The sequence below is a fragment of the Musca autumnalis genome, unplaced genomic scaffold (genome assembly GCF_047663935.1).
Source record: "Musca autumnalis isolate F117 unplaced genomic scaffold, ASM4766393v1 scaffold_2, whole genome shotgun sequence".
Lineage (NCBI taxonomy): Eukaryota > Metazoa > Arthropoda > Insecta > Diptera > Muscidae > Musca > Musca autumnalis.
Window position 1 is genome coordinate 1,896,438 of NW_027411755.1, and position 12,990 is coordinate 1,909,427.

Consider the following 12,990-nt stretch of genomic DNA (forward strand, 5'->3'; position numbering starts at 1 on the left):
ACATAACGCGAATTTTCGTAATAAAGTTGAACGATTTGTAAACGTTGTAGAGGCGTAAGCTTTTCCACGATAACATGTCAAACAGTACTAAACAAAATGACATGAACACGTGGCACGACTCACGCGTGATGTGTCATAAAAGGCTGTTGAAAAAAGTACCCCTTGTTGGATCAGCCGTTATATACTTTACTGGGTCGCAAATGATTATTTCAGTGTGTTACAAACGCAAGAACAAACTTAATGTAACATCCATACTATGGAGGAGGGTATAAAAAATACCTGCTCATCTAGGATATTGCGGTTGAATTTAAACACACCATCAGCTATTGATTTTTTATTAGCTTTGTAGCTAACTATATAGTTTTCTTTTGTAACACAAATACACCAACGTGAAACACTATCACCTGGACGCTACGCTGCAGTGATACTTGTGCCTCGAAAAGTTTGTAAACAATTTGTGGGATACTTTTTGTTCTTCTTTGTTACTGTATGTTTTCCTATTCAGACAAAGAATATTCGAAATAAGTTGCTAAAGAAATTCTGGAATGTGGCAGAGGAAGAAGAAATAGAAAAGAAAGTAAAACTTTTATAATTATATACATATAATAATCTAGGCTATGCATAAACCGGCCAAAAGTACATATAATTGTTTTCTGCTCTCTTGCCGTTGGACAGCGAATAAAAAGTTTTGCAAAAATAATATTAAATTGTGTCCAATTTGCGATAAGAATGAAACAACTGGAAAAATGAAAAAATTTAATGACTTAATATTTGTTATTCAAAACATAAAGCGGTTCTTCTTAACTATTATATTTTTAATCAACAAAATAAAGTTTGTCAGAAGTGGGATTTGAACCCACGCCTACAGAGTAGACTGCGACCTGAACGCAGCGCCTTAGACCACTCGGCCATCCTGACTACTTGATGTTGGTAATTGATATGTCACTGAAGAAACTCAATTTTATAATTCCAATTAAATGACAGCTCAAAAGATAAAGGAAGGAACATTGGACATCAAATTAAATTACATAATTATATTTCAATTAATTGTACCGAAGCAAACAAATTCAAAACAATCCGAGACATGTCTTTAAACTGCACTTGTGCAAAAATTTTTGAAATTTGAAAGAGGGGACAGATGTGGTTTATATTGGAACCCGATCTGGAAGAAATATTACGAGGTGTAAAACTTCGACCAAATCGTTTGATACGTTCGAAAGTGACCGTGTGAGTCATTTTCAAAATACCTGAAATTAGGCGGTACTGTTATCCCACACTTTTAGGTGGACGCGTTTTTTGACTTCTGGGAACCCCAAATACCTTATTTGAAAATACATGAATCCGGGTTGTACCGTTATATGGGGACTATTCCAACGTATGGACCGAGATAGCACATCTTCGAATTTGGCGTGTCTGCAAGCAAAAGACACATCTTTTCAACATTTCAGCGCCCCATCTCAATTTTTCTGCTTGCTACAGTGATTACCACAGAGGGACGGCCATGTATAGATCGATTCAGAATTTTAACCTGATAAAGAATATACAGTTAGTCAACTAAATTATTGAAAACGATGCTATTTAACAATTTAGATTTTCAATCAAGAATTTCAACATGAAACTCTTTCAACAATGTTGGGTTTTTTGTACATATGTATGTATATCATGTATAGATCGATTCAGAATTTTAACCTGATAAAGAATATACAGTTAGTCAACTAAATTATTGAAAACGATGCTATTTAACAATTTTGATTTTCAATCAAGAATTTCAACATAAAACTCTTTCAACAATGTTGGGTTTTTTGTACATATGTATGAGTTAATATGCCTGTTTATGACAACATCAGGCCAATAAATGCAAAAATCGGTTGGAAATACCAAAAACAACCAGCAAAAAGTACCGTGCAATAAAATCGCGTAATTCGCCGAGATTTATTTGGAAATAATGAATTTTATAACTTATACGGTATATGGAGGTGTAATCAAAGTTTTAACTTGTTATCATTAGTAGGGTGCAACAGAGACGGTATATTCGGAAAAACACAACCAAAGAAATTGCTGAAATCACCTCTCTTAAAATGATATTGGTATGCAACATCATATACCGCGCCGAGAGAAAAGGAAGGCTCAACCTGAAGGCATCGCCTGGCATACCAAAAAGCAGTGACCCAACGATTTTAAGGAAGAATAATTAGCGACAGACCTCAAACCAGCCACAGAAAGTTGGCTCTTCTAATTGAAAACTATTTTGGAGTTACTTTGTCACATGAAAAAAGACAAAGAAGTACTACATAACAAATATTCATTACGAGTGGCTAGGAAGAAGCCCTTGCTCTCCCAACAAAATATAGACAAGAGAACATTTCACCTCCACTGGAGTACTGGGGTGACGTTATATTTTCTGATTTTGTTCCACAAACATCCCAGGCGGTACAAGGGAGACTTTTCTCATATCAATGAGTGCACCCCGATTCATATTAGCTCAATGATATATGGATGAATATTGCGAAAAAACTTGTTTCTGTGTCCCGACGCATTCAGGGTTAAAAATATTGAAATTTAAATTCGTAGAAACGGAATAAGTAAAAGAAAATATCCTTAAACAAGGCTTGAAAATCCAAAAAAATATTCTTCATATTTATATGAAAAAAAAATTGGTCGCAATGTGCAAATACTCATTACCATGGCGTGTCCCCAGTCGTTTTGTGCTCAAAAAACACTGAGATTTTTTAATATTTCAAAATATATTATACTAGCAAAATGCCCTCTACTTTGTATGCGGAAAGGGAATAATATACAAATAAACAATATCTAATACGAAAATGGTGGACACTGAAAATTTTAATTGATATTTAATTTCATTTAAATACAGTTCGAATGCCTTTAGTTCGAAATTCCACAAAAGACCTTATCGCACCCCTGCACATCAACAGCAACCCACATTTTAAATGTCAGTCCACGTTTTATTAGAACGGTACGGGTATTTTGATGATTTATCCACATTTTCCAACCGAAGTAGCTGCTATTTCGGAATTTGTGATATCAAAATGTAGGAAACCTTTATTCAAAAAATGTTATTTAATGCGCACGTTTTGACCTGGCCCCTTTGACTTTTTGATTTCAGTGCATTACTTAGAAACCGCTTTCGCGTTAACATGAAAACAATGGTACACTATTCAGTACACTTTTTAAAATCCATGGTATTACATGTAGAAACATTTCATATATTTTGAAGGCGGATTTTCATAAACATTCTGATCCAATCTCAACAGAGATCCTCAAAACAAAGTTCATTTATCACTTCACTCAATACCAGTGCTTCAATATTTGGTATTATTTAATACTTCTAATACATTTATTTTACAACCACCTCTAGCAGTGAACCTAACAAATAAATAAAAAATCAGAATTCCACTTCTATTCCTTAACTCTATACCATATATATTGCACTTTCGTACTTTTCGCATACTAATTATATAACTCCAGCTTCATCCAACACCAAATTTAGTACCATTATGTACTTTTCGTATTTCCAACACCAACACAATAATGCAGTCCTTAGTAGCGACCACCATACCTACTTCCAGAATTTGTATGCATTTCAAAAACTCCCTATCTAAACATCAACATAGACCCTTATAAAAAAATCGAAATTCCAGCTATATCCCTTTATGCAACATCAAATTGGTACCAAATTCAGTACTTATAATAGGTATAAGATTCAAAAATTACATCCCTATATCCAAAACTATATCCTTCCATATCTTAAATTTCCACACCAACAGCAATTTCACCTTCATCCATTTTAGTACCATTTAGAATTTTTCGTACACATAAGTACGATATTCACAAAACTATCTATCCTAGCTCTATCCTTTCACCCAAAACAACATTGTACTAAATTTAGTACCATTTAGTACATTTCCTACGCAATAAGTACGACTTTCCAAAACTACCTCAATCGTATAGTCCAACAGCAATCTTATTTTCAAAATTCTGAATTCAATCTCTATCCATTCAATCAAACCCAAATTACGTTCGAATTTCCAAAAAGACCTCCATGTCTCAATTCTACACTCCAACAGTAATCTTAATGCCAAATGTGATTACTCCCACTCCATCCGTTCTCCAAAATCAATATTGTACCAAATTTAGTACCATTTAGTAGTTCCCAAACCGCCTAAAAATTTCAGGTTTCCAGCTCTATCCGTTCACCCAAATCCAAATTGTACCAAATTTAGTACCATTTAGTACTTTTCGTACACATAAGTCCGAATTTCCAAAGCTGTATCCATAGTTCAATCCTACACTTCAACAGTAATATTAATTCTAAATTTCAGGATCCTAGCTCTATCCGTTCAACCAAAACCAAATTGCACCAAATTTATTACCATTTACAATTTTCCGTACGCAATAAGTACGTATTTCCAAAACTACCTCAATCCTATACTTCAGCAGCAATCTTTTTTCCAAATTTCAGAATTCCATCTCTGTCATTTCAATCAAATCCAGATAGTACCAAATTTAGTACCTTTTATGTACGAATTTCCAAAAATATCTCAATAAGTCAATTCTACACTCCAACAGTAATCTTAATTCCAAATGCAAGGATACTAACTCCATCCGTTCTCCAAAATAAATATTGTACCAAATTTAGTACCAGTTAGTACTTCTCGTACATATATGTACGGATTTCCAAAGCTACCTCCATATTTCATCCTACACTTCAACACTAATACTAATTCTAAATTTCAAGTTTCCAGCTCTATCCGATTACCCAATTAAAATTGTACCAAATTTAGTACCCTTTAGTATTTTTCGTACATATATGTACGAATATCCAAAACCACCCTCATATATCAGTCATACACTTCAACAGTAATCTTAATTCCAAATTTCAGGTTTCCAGCTCTATCCGTTCACCCAAATCTAAATAGTACCAAATTTAGTACCGTTTAGTATTTTTCGTACACATAAGTACGAATTTCCAAAGCGACCTCAATATCTCAATCCTACACTTCAACAGTAATCCTTATTCCAAATTTCATGTTTGCAGCTCTATCCGTTCACTTAAATCCAATTTGTACCAAATTTAGTACCATTTAGAACTTTTCGTACACATGAGTACGAATTTCCGAAACCATTTCCTTTTATAAACACCACTTCCCTATCTTAATTTCCATATCAAATTCCCAGTTTTTAGCTAAAACCGTTGAAAATATACAATTGGTAACAAATTTAGTAACTTTTCGTACACTTATAGGTCGAATTTCCAAAAACCCTTTGGTACATCTTTCTAGCTCTCCATCAGTTACCCTCATTCTAAATTTCAGAATTCTTGATCTTCCCGTTTGCCTAATACAAAGGGTACCATATTTAGTACCTTTTAGTACTTTTCGTACCCTTCTAGGTCGAATTTCTAAAAACCCAGCCTTATCTCACTCCTACAGACCGACAGCAACCCATAGTCAAAATTTCAGCTTTCTAACTTCAGCGGTATCGTCTGGGCGATGATATGTCAGTCACTCACTCAGTCACTCACTAAACTCTTTTATATATATATATATATATATAGATAAATGAAGTACGCAGAGTTATTCTAGAAGAATGAACAAAGTCTATTTTAACTTCATAAATATAATTTTATTTTTTAAATTATGATTTTGTGACATTTTAGTCGTGTCCCCATGTTTTTGTCATTCCCGTGCGCCAATGTGTTATTAAGAAAAAAATGCTTTAAACCGGTTTTTTGTTTATATGTAATCTGTCAATGTAACGACAATTCCCGTTAGTTTTAAAGATAATCGACAGAAGAGAAAAATATAAGCTCTGTTCCTTTACGTTCAAGAATCTTCAAGTTTTACCACTTTTTACTCGAAAAGTGTTCCTTTACTTCTGATACCATACAATTCATATGAGAGCAGTTTACAACTTTTACTACTTTTGTCGGTTTTACCATTTTCAAAAGTAAAGGAACAGACCAATAGTCAGTTGTTTGAGAACTGTTGAAGTGTTTAGTTTTTCTGTACATGTTCCCGAAAATTTGTCATTCAAGTGCTGAGTATTTTTTCCGTTATTTATATTATAATTTCCAAATTTATGGTAATGGTGTATTCATTTCTTAAGCCTTCATTGAATTATATTATATTTTTTAACAAATTTTGAAGATTTCCACATTTAAATCCAAGAATAGTCACGTTTCCATCATTACCGTGGACTCATTACCGTGGGTATAATTAATCTAAATTTGAGATTATTCAATCTAAGATGATTATTACATAATTATTAAATATCATATGACGTTTAAAGAAACCATCAAATACAACATGGAACCATAAAGAAAAAGTAGAAATGCAGAGGAAAATTAATAGTCAATAAGGAAAGGATCATGTCTACCGGACCCGACTATATGATACCCTACACCACTGTGAATATGTTAAATTGTATTTGGGAGCTATATCCAAATAGACCGATTTCAAAGTCAAGGCTGTAGTTAATTAAAACAATGAATGAATGAATGAATCTTACATAATTTAATATTTAAATATCATTTCCGTGGGTCTATGCATTCCCGTGTGTTGAAAAAATGCTTAAAACCTTAAATATACATGGCTAGTTGCTATTTTATACATAAAATTGTCTTATAAAATAGTATCAGCCGAAAAATATTTATTTAAACCCATTTTCACACTTTGCCGTTTTCGACCCCCAAAACAAGTCTTTTCGCAATATTCACCATATCATATTTCTGATGAAATATCATATTTTATGATGAGACGAGAATTATGTTACACTATTACGATAGACCCCAAAAAGTATAGTGAAAAGCTCTCTCAGCCGTGGAAAACAAAAATTTAATACATACTGTAAAGGTCGGAAAACTGATAGATATGGTAAGTGGGTTGCATACCAAGCAGAGGCGTCGCTAACATTCGGATTTTGGAGAAAAAATGGCAATAATTTAACCGACAGCATCAAGAAATTTGGGTTTGTTGACCCTAAAAATTCGAACAAATTACAATATAAATACTACCAAGACAACGACCCTAAACATAAATCTTATTTATGTAGGAATTGCACCAAAGTCATCAACACCCCAAAGCCCAGATATTGCCTCCATCGCAAATTTATGGGTACGCCCGAAGAAAAAAGTCGGGAATAGGTCGCCCAATAATAGGAACACCTTAATAAAATACATTCAAGAATAATGGCAAAAAATACCATTGGAATATGACATTCCGAAATTTATAACATTTTCTCTCTTTTGTACGCTCTTTCTTTGCATTCGGGTCGTATGTGTATAAATTGCCGAAAAACTTCGACACCGTCGCACACTGGTCGAAACCATTGATCTAGCGGCGCGAAAGTCAAAAAATCAAAGTATAAAATTGCGAAATGTTTGTATGTTTGTAAATTGTATCGATTACAGGCACTCTCCTGACTAAAAGTTTGTTTTCACTTTTTCGTTGTTGCAAATATTCACTCAGTTATTAACTGTCAAGTGCAAGAAATTTTGTTGCATCAGATTTTAACAAAATTGTTGCTGAAAACCTGATTTAATATTTGTTTAATTGTTTAATAAATTCGTAATAAAACTAAACAAAGTTTATTTTTATTGATAGGGGAGGGTGTAAGTTAAATTTAAAAAAAAATGTTTGGGGCCTGAAGTTACATAGTTATGTAGCAATAATTTTTCAAAAATTATTATTTTTTATGTTTTTAGTGCAATATACTTTTGTTGAATGGAGCGTAACTACCAAGGCCCACTGAGGTTCAGTCCAATTCTTTTTTTACTAATTAATTTGGACTTCCTAGATTTCGAATAACCACAATTCAGCTGCGAATAGCTGCAAATCTTGCTGATAAATGGTCTTGAAAAATAGCTTAAATCTTAAAAATATCCAAAATCTGTCGATACAGTTATATGAGGGATATATCAAAATGTTGACCTATGTTCACAATTTTTGGTGGAGAAGATGTATTACAAACGAGAACCTCCTATGCCAAAATTCAGCTTCTTTGGTCTGAAAATGTTGACAAAATTCTAACAATACCGAATATTGGGATGTACCGTTATATGGGGACAATATCAAAACGTAGACCTATGTCCACCATTTTTTGGTGGAGAATGTTTGTATCCACTGGGAACCCCAAATACCAAATTACACCTAATTTGGCCGGAAAATATAGCTTTAAACCCCCAAAATACTGAAAATCGGGAGGTACCTTAAAAGGGCCCTGTGCCCACAATTTTTGGTGGAAAGGTTTAGTGATCACTAGAAACCCTAAGTACTAAATTACAACTAATTTGGAAGGAAAGGGTGGCTTAAATCCTCAAAATACCGAATATCAGGAGGTACCGTTATATGGGGGCTATACCAAAATATTAGCCAATGTTGTTCTTATTTAGTCCATTATTACCCACGGACACACACTGAGTTTGTGCAAAATTTCAGAAAGAGATCTCCATTCGTTTCCAAGTTATTAATTTCGCGCCGCTAGATCAGTGATTTCGACCACTGTGCGTCGTACCGAGTGTGATCACGTATGGTTTACAAGCTCTTATTGATGACCGAGGTAGGCATACGAAATGTTAGAAACAACTTTTCCAGCAATACGGTGTAAGACTTAAAATTGTGAATTTTGCAATTCTTTAGTTGACAGTACAAAAAATGAGTGGTTCTCCTTTTTTAATTTTAAGAACATTTTTAGTGAAATACTTTTTGTTTTATTCTATTAATAAACATGTGTAAGAATTAAACTGTTAACAAATATATTAATACTGTTATTCATTTATACCTATAAAACGTTGTTTTATTTAAAATTTTGTAATAATTTTGTTTTTGCAATAAATTATTTGACTAACTGTATATACTTTATAGGGTCGTAAATAATTTTTTCAATGGTTTACAAACGGAACAACAAACGAAATCGACTCCAAATTGAGTGAATAGGATTTCTTCCAAACCTACTTGGAGCCTAAAACCATTCTTTCGATGGGGCACATGTTTGACCGTATCGTTAGCCTAAAGGTTGATGGTATAAACAATTTTAAAAAGCAGAAACCGGCCTTAATAATGATGACCTGATGGAAATTGTCGATGATGATATTTCTGAGTAAAAAGATCTGAAACCGTGCTGACTTTAATGTGAGAGATATGGTGGATTTTTTATTCGTCTTATAAGAGTCGTTAAGGGTTCGAGGGGCATCAGATGAGTTGTGAAAGTTCCGAGGGACAAACTAGCTGGCTTACGTGTGCTAACGACTTTATCATATTGTCTACAAAATAATAGGTTTTGTCAGTACGGCTTTGGACCTGGTCAGATCCAAAGATAGACCAAAATTGTACCCTCTTGGAAAATTGCTAAGAAAATTGCTAAGAATACCGCAATAAATTTTCCTGTTTATTTTGCTAGAAAATTATATTCTCAAACATTTTGCGTTAGTCCAAAATAAAAACCCAAAAAAATGCATATGTACCTACATACCTGAAGGGACTAGGAAGGAATTCTTCCATATCAACGAATTCTACCTAAATTTATTTTAGATCAATGATCCGGGATCTTTTTTTGGTCTTTAGGTGTTGTATAGAAGTTTGAAAATTTGATGATATATTTCTCCTATTCATATCACGGCAGTGCACTATAGGTAATTTGGACAGGTTTTTAATCAAAAAGTCGATTTTTGCACTTTTTTCTTATTTGATTCGAAGAAACAACATGTCAAATTCTATGGATGTGCAATTTGTTTTTAAAAATATTCAAAACTCGCGGTATAATTCGAAGCTAAAATCAAAATTTCGAAGACAAAATAAAAAATGTTAAAAAAGATTAAAACTCAAAGCAGAATTTAAACGTAATTTGTAAGAGTTTTATAATAATAAAATACGTAGATATGATATTCAGTGGAATATAATATAATAATAATTTTCTTCAAAATGTTTGTTACAGCCGAAAAAATCGTCATATAAGATACACCCTACAAAATTATAGTTTTATATTATACTAGCAAATGCCCGCTACTTCGTATGCGGAAAGGAAAAAATATATATAAACAATATTTAATACGGGAATGGTGAATACTGGAGATTCTGTTGTACTAAGACCTATTTTATTACCAATATTTTTTCGATTGTAGTCAGAATTTACAAAACAAAAAAAAAAAAAAAAAACAAAAATTCCCGTATCGCATTCCTACACAACTACCATATTTTTTATATCGAATTTCCAAAACTACGTATCATATTGCAAATTTTAGATTTGACTCATGGTTTAAACCCTTCACTAACACAGCATTCCCTTCCAGTACGAATTTCCAAACACTAAACTTTATTTCACCCCTTCACAAAAACAGTCCCGCACATTTACAATGCAAGGTTCTAGCTTTATCGGTTTCGCCCAGAACCCGAATAGGTCCGTTAAACTTTCGGCATTCAAAATGGTCATGAAAATCCACGTTTTCGTATATCCCCATATAACGGTACCTATCGACTTAGTGTATTTTAAAAGAAGAACAAATCTATATTGTCCAATTTTCTTTAAATTTGGACCTTGAATACCTGAATACTCAGAGGATATAAAAGTTTAATTTAAAAAATGTCCACTTCAATTCACGTTTATTAGAAGAGATATTTTTAAGATTTAGAGTATTTTGAAGATCTTCGGCACATTTTCCAACTGAAATTCGGAATTTGTGGCATGAAAGGTTAGAAAAACCTTTTTACAAAAAATGTTACTTAATGTGGACGGGTATGTCCACCGTATATAACGGAAAATTTTTTGGAGGCATTTCAATTTAGGTTTTTTTATTATCAGGGGGTAAATATCTTCTAGTTAACAAAATTGTCAAATCAATGGAACAATATTCATTACAATTTTTCAAACTCAGAACTTTGTTTCTAATTTTAGAGTGATCTTTATAACAAATATTTTTCCATTTCGTATTTTTTGTACAAATAGCATATTTCCAAATTATATAATCCCAGCTTTGTTCCTACACCCAACAACAAATTAAGTACCTTAACTGTTTACACAATGCCAAAATGGTTTTGGTACCAACATGTTACCCAACTTTTCGTACACATAGGTAAACGTTTCAAAAATTACTTCCTTATATTCAACTTATATCCTAACCCCAATTCACTTTTCCAGCTTTATCCGTTCCTCTGAAACCCATTATAGTACTATTTAGTACTTTTTGTATAAATAAGTTCGAATTTTCAAAACCTCCTCCCTACCTACACTCTAAACACCAATTGCTAATCTAATACCGAATTTCAAAATTCCAGTTCTACCCTTTACAAAATCACAAATTGTGCAAAATTCTATACCATATAGCAAATACCAAAAGGTACCATATTTTGTACCATTTAGCACTTTTCGTACACGAATTTCCAAAATGTACTTTCATATCTCAGCTCTATCCGTTCACCTAAACCCAATTTATAGCCAATGTAGTTCCATTTAGCACTTTTCTATAAGTACGAATTTCCAAAACTACCTCAATCCTGCACTCCAACAGTAATCTGTTTACGCAAATACAAATTGTGCTTCGTGCACATTAGTATGATTTTCTAAAGCTACCTCCATATCTCAATTCTATATTCCAACAATTCAAAATTTCAGGATTCCAGCTCTTCAAATCCAAATCATACTAAACTCACTACCATTTAGGACATTTCGACCTTTGGCACTTCTTTCTTACTCTTCATCAGTGACCCCCATTCCAAATTTCAGGATTCCGGCCCTATTCGTTAACCCATATCCAAATTGTACTATATTTAGTACTATTTAGTAATTTTCGTATACTTTTAATTCGAATTTCCAAAAACCTTTCTTTTTACTCTCCATCAGTGACCTTAATTCCAAATTTCAGGATTCCAGCTCTATTCTTTGACCCAAACTCAAATTGTACTAAATTTAGTACCATTTATTACTTTTCGTACACTTATAGTTCGAATTCCAAAAACTTTCATTTTTACTCTTCATCAGTGATCCTCATTCCAAATTTCAGGATTCCAGCTCTATCCGTTCACCCAAATCCAAATTGTACTAAATTTAGTACCATTTAGTACTTTTCGTGCATTTATAGTTCGAATTTCTAAAAACCTTTCTTTGTTACTCTCCATCAGTGACCCTCATTACAAATTTCAGGATTCCAGCTCAATCCGTTCACCCAAATCCAAATTGTACTAAATTTAGTACCATTAAGAACTTTTCGTGCACTTGTAGTTCGAATTTCCAAAAACCTTTCTTTGTTACTCTCCATCAGTGACCCTAATTTCAAACTTCAGGATTCCAACTCTATCCGTTCACCCAAATCCAAATTGTACTAAATTTAGTACCATTTAGTTCTTTTCGTACCCTTATAAAACCTTTACAAAAACCTTACATTGTTACTCTTCATCAGTGACCCTCATTCCAAATGTCTGTATTCCAGCTCAATCCGTTCACCCAAATCAAAATTGTATTTTGTACCATTTAGTACTATTCGTGCACTTATAGTTCGAATTTCCAAAAACCTTTCCTTAATTCCAAATTTCAGGATTCCAGCTCTATTCTTTTACCCAACCCCAAATTGTACTAAATTTAGTACCATTTATTACTTTTCGTACACTTATAGTTCGAATTCCAGAAACTTTCATTTTTACTCTTCATTAGTGATCCTCATTCCAGCTCTATCCGTTCACCCACATCCAAATTGTACTAAATTAAGTACCATTTAGTTCTTTTCGTGAACTTTTAGTTCGAATTTCTAAAAACCTTTCTTTGTTACTCTATATCAGTGACCCTCATTACAAATTTCAGGATTCCAGCTAAATCCGTTCACCCAAATTTAAATTGTACTAAATTTAGTACCATTTAGAACTTTTCGTGTACTTATAGTTCGAATTTCCAAAAACCTTTCATTGTTACTCTTCATCAGTGACCCTCATTCCAAATGTCTGTATTCCAGCTCAATCCGTTCACACAATTCAAAATTGTACTAAA

At 33.0% G+C, this 12,990-nt stretch overlaps 1 protein-coding gene and 1 non-coding gene across 2 annotated transcripts in view; both read right to left on the minus strand.

Moving 5' to 3' along the window:
* LOC141393508 (uncharacterized) overlaps window positions 1-12,990 on the minus strand; it is a 91,425-nt gene that overhangs the window by 31,957 nt on the left and 46,478 nt on the right. The gene's annotated exons all lie outside the window — the stretch shown is intronic.
* Window positions 836-918, minus strand: TRNAL-CAG (transfer RNA leucine (anticodon CAG)). Its single transcript has one exon. It is a non-coding gene; the product is annotated as a tRNA-Leu (tRNA).